We start from the raw sequence: 14,589 nt of genomic DNA on the forward strand, positions 1-14,589 counted from the left end.
CTGGATGCATTGCAAAATCAGACCTTCCTGTCCTTTTATACAGCCACCCAGATCAAACATGGAAGATAAAGTATTTTCCCAGCCCTAAAGTAGCTCAAGCTTCAGCTGGTTAAAATGCTTCCCCCAACTTCAGACCATCTATAAAATCTTGCAGTTTAAATAAACAAGTTCTTCCTTGTCTGTCTCTCATATGGGAGATAAAGACCCTTTGGCTGCTTGTTTAAAAATGTAAGTAGAGTTGCAAATATGCTTTTCCTCTGATATAGACAGAAACATTCTTTTATATTCCTTAGTTCGTGGCCCAGATTCATTCACTTGTGTCTTTCTCAGCAGTATTCAACTTGAGAATAGCACAGAGATTCATCTCACTGTGAAGTGTTCCTGAGGAGGACAATTTCATTTTCCCTGGGAGTTACACAATGTCTGTGGCAACACAAATAGCCTGAATGGGTACTGATACAATTACTGCTATTCTCCTCTGCCAAGCAACGCTAACCTTTCCTGGGCTGCCCCTTATAGGTGTGCTGTCATTGCTGGTTTGGTCATTTCCAGGAGGGATTGAACATGAGATGCCAGGGCTCACAGGAACTTTTTCTGCCTGGCCTGGGGCTGGGTATCTGACACCTGAAACTAGAAAGCTTCATGGGCTCAGCTGTGCTGTGTACTTTGATTCCTGCTGATTGTGCAGCTGCTTACTCGCCTTTAGTTACAGCTGGGTTTCAGACTGATATTTTAGCAGTGACCCACAGAAACAAGTTATTTACAGATTAGCGTGCTTTCTAGCCAGCAGTGAGGTATCTATTTCTTCCTCAGTCAGACCAAATTTTTAGTACCAGATGCACAGAGGTAGGTCTGTTTTAGTTGTTCTGTTCTGTTTTGTTTTCTGTGTTTGTTTGGGGTTTTTTTAAAATATTCTGTTAGGTGGTGAGCTGCAGAAGCTATAATGGTTTGTCAAAGAGAGATTAAGGGAGAGCAGGTGAGTTTCAGTTACATCTCATCTGTACAGCACTGAGAACTAGAAAGCTTCCCAAGACCAATAAGGCTGTGCTGAAAGAGGTTGTTTGCCCTTGCCTTTTGCCCCAGTCCTCTCTGTTCTCTTGCTGTTCTAGAGTGCAGGAAAAATGCTTGTACTCTCCTTTCAGAAAAGCTAGATGTAAGAGTCCCAACAAACATGGCAGGAACTTCTGCTGCTCTTTGCCATGGTAGTCCCGCTCTCCCTGTCCAGACCTTGAGGAATGAAAACCAGCAATATTTCCTTGGAAGTACTGGCCATATCTATAACCCATACTTTCCCACAGGTGCTGTGCAGGCTAGGTAGAATTAATCCTGGTTGAGTCTGTTTTGCAAAACTATATCTTCTCTTGTATAAAAAATGAGTAGAGGAACGAGCTCTTCAGGACCTGTTTGTCTGGGCAGGTTGGAACAGGAGGAGTTGCACAAAGGCAGCTTTAGCCCAAGCTGGTCTCAATTTGGAGCTGTTCTGCTACAACGGGGTGATCTGGGGGGTGTAGGAATGCTCGTACTACAGGTGCTTCTGCAGCGTGCCCCAGTGAGGATTGGGGAGTAATGGAGTTACTCTATCTGAGGGCCGCAGAGAAGATATTCCTTGCTATGAACCCTCTGGCTTTAGGGGTGTCTGGCAAAAACGCACCAGGGCTGAGAACTAAGCATAGATATGGGGGCTTGTTCTGTTTTGTTTTGTTTTGTTGCAGACTGTAGAATTGGTCATTGAGTTCATCTACTCCTACTTTCAGATACAGGGTTGTGCAACCCAAAAGTCTGTGGGAGTCTGTACGGGCAGAAGCTGTGCTGCAGCAGTGTGAGGTGAGGGAGGCTGAAATGAGAAGAGCAGATGGGTGCCAGGGTTGTTCCTTATATGGCTACTAAATGTCTGTAGTGTGTTTCTTGGTATATGGCTCACACTAAGAAGCTTCAGGTGCTATGTTCTTGCACTGCTGTACATCAAATGCTATTGCTGAGGTTGCACTCAGCTGAGCTGAGTCTGGGCCAAAAGGAGGTAGGTAGCTGGGAGTCATTCAAATGCTGAAGCATTTGATTAGCCAGCCTTCATATGGTCTGCAAAACTGCTGACAAAAATCCCTCCCTTGTCAGTGACTGACAAAGGTGGCAAATGTTAACATGGAAGCCTTGTCTTGCAGCTGGCTACACATCCCCTCACAGTGGGGGTCTGCCATCCCCTCCGTAGCTAGCCGGAGCAAACAGGGCAGGGCGCTCCCAGGATGTGGTCCCCAGAAGAGATTAAACTTAGCCAAGGACAGACCACTTTTTATATCAGGCCCCGATTGGTTTTTTTATTGCTTTGGCTGAGAACATCTAACAGGAGTGATCCTGTTTGCCAGGAGGAAATTTCATCTATATGTCTGGACTACGGTGTAACACTGGCTGCTGGTCTGTGAATGGTAGTTGCGCATAATTTGTTTTAAACAGCACCTATTTATGTTTTCAGGGCTTGTTTTTAACCGTTCTAGAATACGCTACTACTGGCGATCATCCACTAGCTCTGCTTCTTTGGGGGCTTAGCTACAGTGAATCATGCTCAGAGAACGGGCCATGTTCTTAATTGTGGAAAGACTGCTTTTCTGCAGTATGGGATTTTTAAAGTGCAAATATTTGCAGCTTTCCCAAACCCACAAAAATACTGTTTATCTGTGCCCTAGAGATCAATGTTTAAACCCAACAATTTAGTGAAATCTGGAGGGAGTTTTGACTTACGAGAAATACATTTTAAAGGCAAATTAATTACTTTATAGATACTTATATACCTACACACATACATATATATATATATATATATATGTATGTGTATATATATAAAAAAAAGGGAGATGTAGATGGTTCAGGCAACTCTGATACCCTAAAGTCATGTCTTAAAATATACATTTTACAGCTGTGATAGTATGAGGTTTTCATGGAAGATTACTATGAGTTGACATTTTTATAAATAATGTTTGAGGCCTCAAATAAAACTTATTTATTTCCTGTCTCAAGTGTTTGCCAAATACTTCTGATTCTTGAGAGACAAAAAAGTGATAGGCTTCCTCTAGCCCTTTGGTAAATCTGCTACCAGATTGTACAGTTGGATTAATTGTTTTTTTGTTTCTCACTCTTATCTGAAACACTGGATTCTCTCTCTCATCTGTTCTTGAGCTTTGCCTATGCTGGGCATTCTTACATCCTTGTTACCACTGTAAGTTTTGCTATAAATCACCCCTGGAAAATATCAAAGCTGTCTCAGCATTGGTTTTGAAACAATTGGCTTTTATTTCATGGTACAGCTCGAGTTGCCTTTATTCTACTTGGAGCTCCCAGGATCTTATGACGAGGGTAGTGCAGTCTCTGGTCTTTTCATGCTTGTTAAATTTTAAATATCTATATGTTATGGAACCATCTTAAGGAAGAAAAAGAGGAGGCTGTGGCATGATACATCCAGAGAGGAACCCACCAAGGGATATGTAGTGAGAACCCAGGCTCCTCTACCGATGACCAGCAGCTTTGAAGTTGTAGCAATAAAGCACTGAAAGCATGTTCAAATTACTTCTTAAATTGTTAAGCTAAGAGAAGATTAATTAAAACATCATAAACCATGGTTCTTGAAAAGGAATTGGAGAAGGCTCTGACTTCTTGTTTTTACAGCACATGTAGTACAGTGAGTTTGTGATGAAGACTTCTGACCACAGCAAATTCCCAGAGGGAACAGTCTTTAAACATAACAACAACAAAATGACAGAAAGAAGGGATTTTCTAGTCTGCATTTTAATGGTCACATTTAAATCAGATGTTAGTGAAAACAACTAAATATTATATGCATGAACTTGGATGAATGGGTAGGCTTGTTTGGAAAATGTTCAAGAAAAATACTTCACTGTATATTTTTTTTCTTTTTTACTGGAATTTAATGATGCTCTAGTGAGGGGTGCATGGACTCCTCCAAGCTCTTCTAAAAAAGTGTGATGTTCGCTACCTGGAGGTGGGCTGGGCTGCTGTCAGAAGTAGGCAGCATCTGCAATTAGTTGTGATCTAAAAGCTTTCTCTTGTATTTGTCTCATTGCTTTCTACCATTCTGCAGAATGAAAATAATTTTATTTAATTCCTTGTTTCTGCTGTGTTAAATTATGCATCTCTGCAGAGGCATGGAGGCACAGGGGTATAGAATAGACACAGTTGCATAAAGTCACCCCAACAATCCTGACTTTCTTTTCTGTGTTGCAATGCCTATGCAACACTTGTGATAATGAAATGCAGGTTGTATATAAAATAAGGGAAAAAAGGGTAAGTGAAATCTGCATCTGTCACAAAACTAAGCAAGTTTAAACCAACCTGTAGTTTCCACAGGCTGCAGGTGCAATATCTTAGGCTCCACGGATTTTTGTTTTATTTTTCCTGGTCTTGAGCTTTCTTTTTTTCTTTTGGGAGAGGTTTGGGTGGGTTTCTTTTTTGGGAGGGTGGGTGGGTTCAGGTTTTTGTTTTGTTTTGGGGTTATTTTTGGCTTTTATTCCCTCCTCCATAACATGTCTGCTCCCTTAGTAAAAGCATGCTGTTACCGGTTTACACAAGACCATTTACCAAATGCACAGTGTGCTTCTCCAGGACAGCTCTTGTTATTGTTTTAAACCACTTGGCACATTCCCAAACTATATTAGACGAAATATAAATAAATGTAGGATAGGTAGCAGTCTTGCACTTTTCCCAGGGAGAAAAGCTAGATAGAATTGAGGTGTTTTATGATGCCTGGTAAAGAAGGTGTACGTATATGTCTACTGCATCCCAATAAGGGTGCAAAGGAACAAAGAGGGTGAAGGCAGCTGCTTCAGAAGAAAGCTGTATGTGCATTTTTAAAAGAGACAAATTGGACTTCTGTTCTGCCAGAAAAATCAGCTGCTGGAATTATTCTAATCTCTTGTGCTGAACATTTCATCTGTATTTTGAGTCTTTCCACAGTTACCTCCTTGAACATGGCATATGTTTTACATTTCTTGTTCCTGCTTGCTTTCTATGCAAGTCCAAACAGCCTGTACCTCAGGCCACATCTCTAATAGCAACTATCAAAGGGATGATGAGAAACGACCCAATGCAGAGTAGAGGTGGTAAAAACTTTGTAATTCACTGATTCTTATAGAGTGTTCTGGGAGCTCTGGCTAACAGATGATATGGAAACACCTAGCAGTTGTAGACTACTATTCTTAGCTGATTTTTGGAATGAGTATGCTTTTTCAAATAAACTTTCAGCTAAGCACATGTGCCTATTACAACAGGACAGAGCAAGATAACCTTGCACTGAGTCTCTATGTCACCCTGCTCTTAAGCTATAAATTCTTTTATGATCAGTTATTCAGTTATGATCAGTTATTTGTCATAGTCATCACGGGGAATCATTTATTAATTACATTCACTAATAAGTGTTATTTATGTGTGATACTGTGGACTGAGAATAAGTAATCTCATCCTTTCTAAATATCTCAATTTGCTTCTGGTGTGAGATTAACAATTTCAAGGGACATTCAAAGGTTATAGAACAGTTCTTGGCTTTACAGGAACAAAATGTCATGGAAACGCCACCTCTCAGCTCCCTCCCCAGCGGCAATAGTAAATATTTGATCAGCGCGTACTTTCCATTCAGCTCAGCATCCTCAGGCTGGTTTGGCACATCTGTTCTTTTGAAGGAGTCTTACATTTGTGATAACGTGATCACAGAATGGTCAAGTGGACCTTCCCTAAGTAATTCAGTGAGATTGGTGTAGAAAACAAAACAATGGGAAGACATGGAAAGACTTCAGTGAGATACATGAAAACATGAGGCCATTGGTCCTCTTGACTCCATATGACCTTAAGGTGGATGACAAAGTGAGGCAAGTCATCCTTGCTTTCTGTGATTCCCCCTGGATTTACATAAAAATCAGAGAAATCCCATGTCCTGATTCTCACTGTTCTCCATGGAGCACACAAACCCAGAGCTCTTAAGCAATGTTGTTGTTCCCACATTGGTGCTGTGGCATCTGACCAGCAAAGGTGTATCAGCGGGAAGTTCTGAGCTTTGTAGGTCCTCAGCTGTGAGCTACGGCACAGCAAGAACCACTGAGCTTGAATTTGCTCATTTACTCTTGAATGCAGCTGCCTGCCAGTCTCACGAGGCAATATCTCTGAACCACAAGAAGGCCCACCACCTTCTCCCTGCGAACTACTCTCAGCTCCCCACCGCCAGATCCTGAAGATACAGGACGTGTCTAGTGGCTCCCCACTAAAATCTCTGCACAGGAGAACAGGAAAGGGAAAAAATACTGTAGAACCTCAATGCCAATTCATTGCTACAGAGGGAGGCCTCCTGTAGGTATTCTGCAGGGTCGTCTTGCCAGAAAGCCGAAGGAAACCGAAGCATAAGGGAGAATCAAGCCAGTTGCTGTTCACCCCAAATATGGGCAAAAAGTATACAGGAGCAGCTACATAACACGCTATTGCCTCGAAGGAATAGAAAAAGACTTATTCTTTTAAATCTGTGCAGAGAAACTAAATTCCAGGGAAAAAGCACTGATAACAATCCGCTATAAAACAAAGATTAGAGTCCAGACAAAGTAGACTTGTTCCCTAAACAAGAAATTTATTAGCCCACACAACCGATTCAAAAGAGCCTCTGACCAGGTAATTAGAGTCCAAAATTCTGCTTTCAAGGTTTTGTCATATATTACTCCCTGTTTGTTTTTTATCATGCAAGCTCAGACACTCCAGTGATAAACTGTTTGTACTGTGGCCTTGCTGTGGTACATGGAAAACTTTCCATGACTGTATTGCTGTGGAACAGAAATAGCTAGGCATGTCCCAAGCAGCTTTTGAAACCCAGTTTGGATCCTGATGAAAAGAGGGATTGTTCAGAGGCTCATCAGTGTTCCATACAACTTGTTTGTTTCTATTTAAATGTGTTATATGAAAGAGTGTGAAATGCTGGGAAGAGATTTTATTTCATGTTCTCTTGATAGCTTTTAGAGAGGCAGAATGCTGTGCAGTTCTTGAAGAAAATTTCTTTCAGGTTTATGCGGGGGGGGGGGGGAATTTGTCTTTTCTTTTTTTTTTTTTTCCCCCCAGTGCTTTACTGCATTGAGGGACAGAGAGGTCTTCCCCATTTTTCAGGAAGTAAAATTATCTTTTTGTATTAGTTTTGCCCTGATGTATTGGGAAATGGAGTGTTTAACTTTTTTTCATTCTGGAGTTTTCTATAGGCAAAATGATCTGCTGGGACATCATGAGTCTTGGTGTCAGTATGTCAGGTACAGAGAGATGAGAGGAGAGAGAGCACTATTTTCTGTCTCGGTCACTAACGTTAAAATCGGAGCTGACTTCATTCCTTCCTTCTGTCCAAAATTTCTTGGGTGACTTCGCGTGAGTCACCTAGCTGCTTCATGCTTCTTTCCCTTCTTAAAGGACACCTTCAATCCTCACCATCTCCTCTTCTTTTTGTTTCACTGCGACATAACCCATAGGGCTAAAAAAATAACAAGTGGCTACAGCAAATGGATAGCTGACTGTATCAGACTTAGTTGAGATTCTATCAGGTTATTCCTTGTTCTTCAGACAGCTAGAGTGGTGCTAAAATAATTGTTCTTGTGGTTTTTATCTTTAAGAAATAATCCTTTGTATTTTATATGTGAGGGCAAGAATACTCATTACTTAACTTTTCTTCCTCCAGATCATGCTGAAATTTCTCAGGTAGTTTTTGTGGTTTAACAATGTTTCATTATCTTTCTGTTTGGGCTGATTAATCCTAGCTGGGCCATTAAACCATGTAGGAAATTCTGTTTATCTTTGGAAGCTTTTTCTAATTTTCTTTTTTTTTTTGGTGAAGCTTGTAACTTCATTTTTTCCCCTCTACAGATGCATCTTAAGTAAGTTTCAAGAAAATATTAATCTCAGAAGTGAACTATAGTCACTAAAAGGGCTTAGGGGAAAAACTGAACTGTTCTGTCGTTGGTAAGGAGACGTGGAATTTTGCACCTCCAAGGAACGGGCATAAAACTCCTGCTGGATTTGGGTTTCTGCATTAACTAGATGCTAGTTTTGTAGTAAGTCTATTAACAGAAATATTGTCCCCATTAGTTGTCTCAGTAGAAAAGAGATTATTTAGATGATGCTAGACTGGCTGAACTTACTTCCCTGAAAATGACTTCATCCAGAAGCATCTGCAGAAAGTGTATGCGTTCTTGTTCAAGTTTACCCACTTTCTGAAAAACCTGAGGGCTTGAGTCCCTAGGTCTATCCAAATTACTTCAACGTTATTCTTCTACCACTCTTGTCATTTGTTACCTCATAAAGATGCAACAACGTTGAATTCCATTGGTCAAACAGGAAAAAGCTGAGCATAAGATGATTCTGTGTAAGGGACCTCTTCCATGCAGTTGTCTGCATGGCTGCTTTCTCTGCCTCGGTGAACATCTTTTTAACATAGTACGTATTTTCGAAGATCCTCTTCTCAGTTATCCCTCTGGATCTCTTGTTTGGTCCTAAGTCTGTAACTCCTGCTCTGTCACAAGCAATCAATGTCTGTGTCATATGCCTGCTCCCTTACCTAAGCCTGCACTTATCTTTCATCAAACTTGGACTGTTCACCTGTATTTCATACACTTCTGAAGCTTGTAAATACCCCATGGCATGGCAAGACAGCAATGTAACCCTGACTCTGGGGCTAGACGGGACTGTACCATAGCTTCTGACACTGCGCTTTTCCATACGCAGTGCTCTCACAGCTAGGGTTTCTGGAAGAAACCCTATATATAGCTTAGTACCAAATCCTATTCGCAATGAACCATGGAAAATGGAATCCTGAGCTAAATACCCTTAGGAGGAGAAATACTTTAGCACTCCAGAGCTTTTGAATTGGAAACTTGGAGATCTTGTTATGATGGATTCAAGGTTTCCAGCTGTGACACTGTGACCCGCTGTTTCATTTCAGTGATGTCACTTCATAGGATATAAGCAACTTTAAAAGTTTCCCAGGACATCATAATGCTGTTTAATAAACAACTAAACTATGTATTAAGATTGTGGCTCTGAACTTAGAACAGTTAAAATGTTTTTGACTGTGTACATCTCCTGATAAGCTCAGGTTCTGTGAGCCCCTCAGTCAAATCTGGAAAAACATGAAGATGCTGGTCAGGTATCTTCCTTGCTCGCTCTTGGCGGCCGTACTAAAGGGTTAGAGAAGCCACATCTGGTTGTTCAAACCCACTACTGAAGTTTAAGGCAGATTTGGGGATGCTGGGGGGAAAAAAGGGTTGGAGGATACAAGATCTTTCCAAGGATGGGGAAAAAACCTCACTGAACTGACTCCAACAGGACTTCCGAGTTCTGCGTTTGGCAAACAATTTCCCTGCATGGGAGCTGCAGCAAAAAGTCTCCCTCTGAACCTGATTGTGCCTGATGAAGACAAATAAAGTAAAGCAGGAATTGAAGTTGATTTAAGATTGTAAATAAGCTTTATGTACACATCTTGCCCTTTTCCAGAGGAGATGCCACATGTTGTTTTTTTGGAGGGTGGAGGGATGCCTAGGAAACCCAAGTTGGCGTGTTTCTGTACAGTGTTCAGTTGGTGGCATTAGTGCACTGCACCGCCAGCCTCCCTTAGGAGCTGCTGGCAGCTGGTTTGCAGGCACTTGGAATTAATGTAAACAGTACAGGTAAAAGGCAATGATAACCAAGGTCATCTGTGTACCTGAGAGTCACGCTGTTAGGATAGTATTTAGGCTGACACTTGGTTTGAGTTAATTTCTTCCACCTTTGCCTACCATCAGAAAAACATCAAGAAAGGATGCGGCTGGTTGTAACCTTTCATGGTAGAGGAGAGAAACTGTGCTGGATGAGAGAGGGAACCAAGGCTGGAAAGAGCCAGTGCTGTCAGGAAAGGATAGGAAAATGAAGAGCTGAAATGGGGCATTTTTTTGTTTGTTTTCTTAAGAGAAGGTTGCATTTCTGCAGGCTGCTAAAGGCTGGTGGGGGAAGAGAAGGGCAAGTGCAGGGAGCAGGGGGCTGTATCGTGAGGGTCTCGGTTTAATGACATATCCCCCTGCCATCAAAAAGGGCAGTCTCAAAACTCTCATGCAGTGTTTAATCTTGCCTTTCTTACAGCACTGCAAAACTGAGACACCTCCATAGCCCTCACTTGTTTAAATATGTCCTACAAAATACTTTCCTCTTGCCCCCTACATGTAACCAAAAGCAAAGAGCAGTGATTTTTGAGAAGACTTCAGATGAATATGGAAGAATGTCTACAAAAAGCAATGCTAGTGAGGAAGGGGAAGCTATTTTAGTAACTTATTAAGAACTTATTTTCTGGGGACAAATTGAACAAACAGGTAGGGCTTAATTTCAGAAGTGAGACCCTGCAACTTACTCTGAAGAGGGCAGAGTTTTAAGCATGGTGGGTCATGAAGAAATGGATTGTCTGGTTAGAAAATCCTGAGCCATGTAGCCAAGACACCTGAGGAACATCAGAAACTGCGTTGTACAGCTAGTGGAAAATCACTAGCATGTTCTAGAGCAATGCTGCAGCTCCAGAGTAAATCCAGGGTTTAGGGCGGGGGGGCTCGGGGGATGCTAGTTAACCTTGAATGAAATTATAACTGAATGTGCTGGAGACTTTCTGCAACAGAAACTGATTGTATCTTGTGTATAGATAAAAGTGGATGGTCAGAAACATTTCTCTTCTGGTGAAGTTTTTGCCTGGAGCTGTAATTTACTGCAAATCAGGGGAGTAACTTTTTTCCGCTAAAGATTACAATGTAAGAAGAAATATAGAGATGCTTTTATAGTAGGATGCATTTTCAGGGCTGTAACCATGGAGTCGCACGCTCCAGTGCTGTCATGATTAACCTCCTCGCTGCTGTCAGAAAGCACATGTACTCCATCAACATATTTCTCCTGACAATATTCCCCCTTTTAGGGATTGCTGCTTTGGTTCTCTGTCTCATTCATATGCTGAAAACCAGCTGGAGCATCCTGCAGGGAAATGCTTTGTATAAGGGGCTGTTTAAGGCCTTCTGTGGCCATGGGAATATTTGTGTACTTCACTTCTTCGCAGCCCGCCGTGGAAAGGAAAAGGGATACCAGAGGTGGCATAATAAATAATACTAACAAATGTTTGGAAAGGGTAGTGCACTTCATACTCCAGGATTTATCCCAATCTCTGGTAGCTAGAGATTGGATTAAGACTTGAAGTATGTGGGATAAGGAGGGTGACCTTCTCTCACACTTGCCTACTGGCAGTTTCATTAAATTTTTGTTAATTTGTTTGTTAATCCATACAATGAAGTGCTAAAGGAGAAGGATTTTCTTTTCAAACACTTTTAAATGCCTTTTGATTGTCTCTGCTGGATTCAGAGACCCAGACAGTGCTTTTGTTGTTCCAGTTTAAAGTTTAGTTGCATTTTTAAATTCAGTGAAATTACAGACGTGACCTGGATACAGGCCTGTCTAGATGTGAGCAAAACTTGGCCCACAGACTGCAAAATCTGCTGCATTTATTTTCAGCTGACTGTACTCTGAGGTACCACGTATGCACGGCTATATATGAACCAGCAAGCAAAGGTGCCCTTTTCCGACTGCCTCTCAGTGAACAACTTTGCATTCTTGCTTACCAAGCTCCCTTGCTGGAGGTGCTGTGAAAGGGTCATGGAACTGAAAAAAACAGAATTACACAGACTTTTATTTACTGATTGTCAGCTGATACAATACAGTTCATTCAATCCCAGGCTAATAAAGTCTTGAAGAAACATTGCTATGAACAAGTTCTGACCTAAAGTGTTTTCTCATTTCATTTAAGCTTTTATAAAATCCTGTTCAAAGGACATTCTAATGGAAATAAAGCATTAAGACTTAATCCCTAGTGGAAGCTACCCAAACAAAACATTTAGTAGCAGCAGACCTTTCAAACTGCTTTCACTGACGGGCCAAGATCAGAGGAACTTTTCAGGATTTCAATTTCACCTCACCCTGGGAATGACATTTTCTGATATTTAAAACAAACTGCACTATATTAAAAAGACAAAAAACTAGAAACACTCTGAAAAGAGGAGGAAATGCCTTTTCCTCCCTCATGCTATTTCAGGGCAAATTCACCTGTGTTTTCCTTCCTTCCTTTCATGTGGCTTCTTCTCATCAACGTATTTTGCAGTACTTAATGAGGCAGCAACCACTGTTACGCTGGCAGAGGCGCACAGGGTGGAGAAGAACCCCTTTTGGCCCTCCGTGACCATTTTGTAAAACACAGTCAGTAAATCCAATTAAAAGTAGCCCTAGAATTGCAGAAGCATCCAGTTACTGAAATGATTATAACATGTCCTGACTAAAGATCAAGTTTTCTGCTTATAAGCACATTTTACTGTGGTGATATGTTCAGACAAACAGCTGAGTTTATATTTCCATGTACCATTTTTGCATTTGTCAAAGGTTATAGGGCTTCTTTCTATACTCGTGGGCTTGGAAGAGCATGGCCTCTTCTCCTGGGCATGGGCAGTACTGCCAACACTTACACTTAGTCTCATTACTTATACCTTACTTTGGGTGAAGAAGGGTTACAGCTGCAGTTAATTTGAAAGCTTAGACTTGGGTGACACTGATGTGCTTGTCCTTTCAGAAAATACCAGCTTTTGCTGGCAAAGCCTCAAGTTACATTTAGGCCTGCATTATCTTGGACATTGCCCCTTTGCTCTACCTTTCTGATCTAGCTGCAGATTGTAAAAAGCTTTCAGCTGGAGCAACCTTGCCTTAAAAGAGGAAGATCTAGGAGTCTGTAGTTGATGCATACAACTTGCTCTGGAAGGGTCCTAAGAAAAATTTTTTTTTTTTTCTTTTCTTCCTCCCTGGTGTTTAGTGGTAATGAAGGCAAGAAAATGAGATGCTGAGATAGTCTAGGGTTTTATCTACATATCTTTAGGGTTTCTTGAAGGGATTATTCTTTTTAAATGCTCCTCTAAAAAACTGGTTTTGTTGGTCCTGGAGCCCACAGAACAGTCTGAAGAGATATTTCTTATTTAAACTTGTACATAGAATTAGTTTATACATAAAAATAAGTCTTTTTATATTGTCAGAGTTCAATCCTAATGCTGTGTCCCTGCCAGTTGTTCCATTCCAAAAACTAACCATGCTTTTCTTTTGAACTCAAGTTCTGGGTGACTGTTTTTTCCTGGCCCTTGAAGCTGACCCTCGCAGTACAGCATACCATCATCTTGCAATGTATCATGCTGCAGAGAGCTTGGGATGGAGTTAAATGTTTTGTTGGTCAGTGAATAAACCAAGCTTTTCCCAACAATTATTTTTTTCCTCTGGTAATCACTAGTGACTTTAAAAAAACAAACTGTGTTTGGATTCAAAAGACCAGCTCTCAGAGGAGTTAATGTAATAGCCATGTTGCAGATGGCCAAGTGTTCTTTCCTAGTTTAGTCCTTGCTTAACTGCTTTCTTCAAAGCTGAGTGTGCTTGGATGTATTCTTTGGTATTTGAATGTTAGGAAATGGAAAATTAAAAATAATAATGGAGGAAATTCCCATCTGGGAAATCTGTTGTGTATTCAAAGCACCTTTAGTTGCAAGCTTGCACTTTGTGGCCTTGACGCATATTGTACCTAGAGATCAAGCTTGGATTTGAGCTTTCCCAAGGTTTTTAGTGAGGGGGTGGGGAGCCTGGAAGGGGACTAATTCAGCTGTGCCTAACTCCATCACTTTCAGTAGTTCTGGTGCCTGGTCCATGTCCAGATGTTCCCTTTTCAAAGGAAAGGGAACACAGAGCTTGCCTTGGCTCTAGATTCAAGCCCAAGACCAGAATTGTCCTTTGACTCCTGTGCAGAAAATAACCATAGCAGTGAGCAAAGGTGAAAAAGGGTTGGTCCTCTGCCTTGTCTTTTAGCCGATCATCAGAAATGGTCTGTGACGTGGGGAAGGGCATGAATAGAGTCTGTGGAAAAAACAGTGGTAGGTGAAACTTTCATGATAAGTGTAAGAAAGTTATTCGTCTCTCTTCTGGCATAGGTGAAATAACAAGCATCACTGTCCAAAGTATAGGTCTCATAGAAAGCTCAATGATGTTGCGAGCTGCATAGGCAGAGTTTATGAGCAGCTGAACAAAAACCAAAGCTGGTGCTGATCTTCCTATGGAAGTGTGGGACTGGGACAGCAGCAGCCAAGGAAAGCTTACAGAAACATAATGCAGATTTATTTGAAGCATGAAGCCGAGAGAGAGAAGGAGCTCTCGGGGTTCAGCTACTAGCCGGAAGGAGGCTTGGCATCACGAGCAAAGCAAGTGCTTCCTCTAGTGCTCAGTAGTGTTTTGCTTATGTATTTTGTAAATAAATCTGGATGTCGGAAAGAGGAAATTAGTTGCGGTATTAAGTTTGTGCAGGGGCATAAAAGCCTTCTCTCTGGCTAATTAACGGGACAGGTAGTAGGGTGCATTTGTAGTACGCTCCTCTCATGAGCCAGGTGTCCAAGAAGATGTTCTGCTTTCCTAGCTTCCTAGATGTGTAGTGTTATAGTCTGTGCTATACACAAACCACCTTATGGCAAAAGTTATAGCAGATAGCTTCTCATAGTCACT

At 41.4% G+C, this 14,589-nt stretch overlaps 1 long non-coding RNA gene across 1 annotated transcript in view; it reads left to right on the plus strand.

Annotated features, from left to right (window-relative positions):
- Positions 1-759: 759 nt before the first annotated feature.
- The window catches only part of LOC148053250 (uncharacterized), a 28,078-nt gene continuing 14,248 nt past the window's right edge, over positions 760-14,589 (plus strand). Inside the window, exon 1 of the long non-coding RNA XR_015708402.1 lies at positions 760-846. This is a non-coding gene — a long non-coding RNA (uncharacterized LOC148053250). The remainder of the gene's footprint in view (positions 847-14,589) is intronic.

The sequence above is a fragment of the Nipponia nippon genome, unplaced genomic scaffold (genome assembly GCF_047370975.1).
Source record: "Nipponia nippon isolate SJK-2023a ecotype South Korea unplaced genomic scaffold, ASM4737097v1 scaffold_4, whole genome shotgun sequence".
Lineage (NCBI taxonomy): Eukaryota > Metazoa > Chordata > Aves > Pelecaniformes > Threskiornithidae > Nipponia > Nipponia nippon.